A 3,726-nucleotide genomic window follows, 5' to 3' on the forward strand; every position below is an offset into this window, starting at 1 on the left:
TTGTTTAAGCACCATTTGTGGAAGTCTTTTTTTTCCCCATTGAGTTATCTCAGCATCACTTTAAAAATTTATGTTGATCATATATGTGTGTTTTTTAAAAATTCACAATTCTCTTCTATTAATCTGTACATTTCTGTGCTTATGCCAGTGCCACAGCATCTTGTTTACTGCAGCATTATAGTTAGTCTTGAAGTTATGTAGAGTATGCTTTCCAACTTTTTTCTTTTATTTCAAAATTATAATGGTTATTCTGAGTCCTTTGTATTTCCATGTAAAGTTTAGAATTAGCTTGTCAATTTCTAAAGAAAAAGTAAGCATACAAGGATTTCATTTAGGGTTATATTGGATCTCCTGTCAATTCAGAGAAAATTGATACTATGATATTGAGTCTTCCACCTTGGGCAGAACCTGTATCAACTAGTGTTATTCCTGTGAATGTGTTACATTTCATGACAAAAGGAATTTGGACAGGTCATTAAAGTTACTAATCAGCTGAGCTTTAAATAGATTATTCTAGATTATCTGGGAGGAACAAATGTAATCAATCACTTGGGTCATTGAAAGCACAAAACAAGGGCAGAATTAGAATTATTCGAAATCCAAAAGTTAATTTTTCAAACCAATAAAAAGAGAACTAAACAAAGAAAAGTGTGTATCCCTTTAATGATTCACATTTAAAGGTTTCATCTCTTTATTCTATTTGATTAAAGGGATTGAATTGAGTTAAACAGTGAATCATGCAAATTAAGTAGTGGTGGTGTTGCATTGATATAACACACTGCAAATTACACATTGTTCCTGTGGGTTTGCTTTTTTCCCTCCAAAAATCCATCACCTCACTCTACTCATGGAAAAATGGCAAAGAAACCCAAATTGAGGGCATTCTATAAAATAAGTGATTAGTATTTTTTGGTAGTCTCTAGGTCATTTAAAACTCAGAAACCCTAAGGATGTGTTACAGAATGGAAGAGACTAAGAAGAAATAATGGTAGATGAAATGTGAAATGCTGGGTAGGATCCTGGAACAGAGAAAAGTATTAGTGGAAATAAGGTCTATGATTTAGTGAATTACATAGTACAAATGTTTCTTTCCCTGATTTTTTGTTTGTTTGTTTGTTTTTGATATTTGTTCCGTGGTAATATGTTAACATTAGAAGAATGTGGATAAAGGATATAGGGGAATATTTTATACTATTCTCACAAGTCTGAAGTTGCTTCAAATGAAAAAAAAATTAAAAATTGTAGCAGAAGAATAAAATGGCCCACACATTGAAAAGTTCTGAGGACATAAGCATATGACATATAATCTTTGATTGGTGTGTAGTCTTTCTTGATTAGGAAAAAAACGTTGCCTGCCCTTATAGGCTGAACCTAAGAATCCTGAATGTGACACAGAGCAAAGAAGGGTTGAAGCAGCACATAAAAGGAATTTTTTTTTAAAGATTTTATTTATTTATTTGACAGATCACAAGTAGGCAGAGAGGCAGGCAGAGAGTGAGAGAGGAGGAAGCAGGCTCCCCGCTGAGCAGAGAGCCCTATCCGGAGCTCGATCCCAGGACCTTGGTATCATGACCTGAGCTGAAGGCAGAGGCTTTAACCCACTGAGCCACCCAGGCGCCCCATAAAAGGAATTTTTATATTTCAATTCCAAATTTTACTGAATAGGGCTTCAACATTCAAGTAGTAACAGATAGCTCACCTGAGGAACATATCTGTACCAACTGGTTGATCCATCCCACAAAGCAAAAATACATCTCCTTAATTGAGCCTTTTTGGGAAGTCAGTGTCTTAACTGAAAGGAATAACCTTAAGATTAAGGAATATTTTTTTTTTTTGAGAGCTTTGGGGGTGTTTATTGAGAGTGGGTTCAGATACCACCTGGGTGCTGGGCTTCTCTGCGGTGCTGGCAGGCATCACAGCTGGTGGGCCCCTTACTGCCACTAGTTGGTGGGCCAGACGGCCATGACCACAATCGCCACTAGCAGTAGCAAAATCACCATGATCATCCTGCAAGATGCTGATTTTCTGTCCACCATAGTCATGCGCCTGGTCTCCGTGCGGAGCTTCCCGTCTGTGTTCTTCACCAGGTTGGCAAGGTCATCAGTTACTTCGTTTTGTTCATCCAGTTCATTCCCAATTTCCTTCCCCATCTGTTTCTGCCGACTGATGATAGAGGATAGGGCATCCATGCCTGCATCCTGTTCTTGGATAATTTTCTGCTGCTGTTGCCAGAGTTCATCAAAACCCAAACCTCTGGTCTCTTCTGGCTCCTCAAAGAGCCAAGGGTGGGGAACTCCTTGCTTAGCCCCTCCAGGCATCAGGCTGGACCTGATGAGATCTGGTTCTGCACCCTCGTTCTTAAAGGATGCCACAAGTAGTCTCTCTCAAGTTACAAGTTCATCCAGCAGGTTCTGTCTTCAGTCTCCTTCAAGCTGGAGATCTGATGTGTTGACACAGCTCTTAGCAGCAGGTCCTTCAAAAGGGTGATCTTGTCCTTCTGATTCTGCAACAAAGTTCTGATGGTCATGGTAAGCCTGATTGTATTTTCACCATTTCTTTCATACTGATTTTGCTGTTGGATTTTCTCGGCAATCTCTTGCGCAATTTGGCAGGTAGAATTGTATGTGGAGAACCAGGGGTCCGGGGCCATCATGCAGTCCAAGATTAAGTATTTTAAGCAACATAATTTTAAATTTGGAAGCAGACAAGTTCTGGGAACTACTCTTAATTTATTCTATGGTAGGTGGCTGCCTGTTGTGCTTCATGTACATTAGGAAGTCTGAATTAATCTGTTCTGATGGCTATCTTATTAAATGTATGGGATTTTTCTTCATGCTTTCATTTGTTTCTCCTTAGCATTGTTTTTACATCTGCATGATTAAAGTGGTATTCTTGTTTCATTTAGTTAATAGAAGGCTTAGAAATGTTTTTGACGTGAGCTAGCTATAATTTGATGTACTATAATAGATGGGCTTCAGGAGTCAGATTGCAGAACCATTGATGATTTTTTCTGCTGGAAATTCATAGTTTGTAATACCTGAAGGGCACAGTGTTAACTTTGCAAAATCTTTATTTCTTAAAAATAATCTAAGGTATGATGGAGCATTGAGATGCAGAGTGATTGACAGAATTAAAGAAAGATATGAAGAGAAGAAATAAATACCAGAAATGTCCTTCTTAATACAAAGGAAATACTTTGCTGGTGTTATTTTTAGAAGGCAAACATTTTGAAGTATAAACCTGAATTCAACTAACATAACCTTCCCTGTTTTAGGATATACATATCCCCAGCTCTCAATACTACTCCTGAATGCTACAGGAACATTATTTCTCTAACAACTAGCTAAAGTGCACATTTATCTGACAATTCCATCTCTAGTAGAAAAAGTCTGAAAATGATGTTCAGATAGCTCTCTGAAAGTTAATATAGCAATCTGTGGAATGCTCCATAAAACAGTAGCATATACATTTTTAGTTGATTGAATGTAGTGGGAAAACAAGAGTTAAATTATATTTTTATTTTTTTTAATTAAAAAAATTTTTTTAAGATTTTATTCATTTACTTGACGGAGAGATCACAAGTAGGCAGAGAGGCAGGCAGAGAGAGAGAAGAGGAAGCAGGCTCCCCGCTGAGCAGAGAGCCTCATGCGGGGCTCGATCCCAGGACTCTGGGATCATGACCTGAGCTCAAGGCAGAGGCCTTAACTCACTGAGCCACCCAGGCAC

General features: G+C 38.1%; 1 pseudogene; it reads right to left on the minus strand.

The window, feature by feature from the left end:
- Window positions 1-1,876: 1,876 nt before the first annotated feature.
- On the minus strand, window positions 1,877-2,654 carry LOC131821386 (syntaxin-8-like; annotated as a pseudogene).
- Between the last annotated feature and the right edge of the window lie 1,072 nt (window positions 2,655-3,726).

This window comes from Mustela lutreola, chromosome X (assembly GCF_030435805.1).
Source record: "Mustela lutreola isolate mMusLut2 chromosome X, mMusLut2.pri, whole genome shotgun sequence".
In the NCBI taxonomy this organism is placed as follows: Eukaryota; Metazoa; Chordata; class Mammalia; order Carnivora; family Mustelidae; genus Mustela; species Mustela lutreola.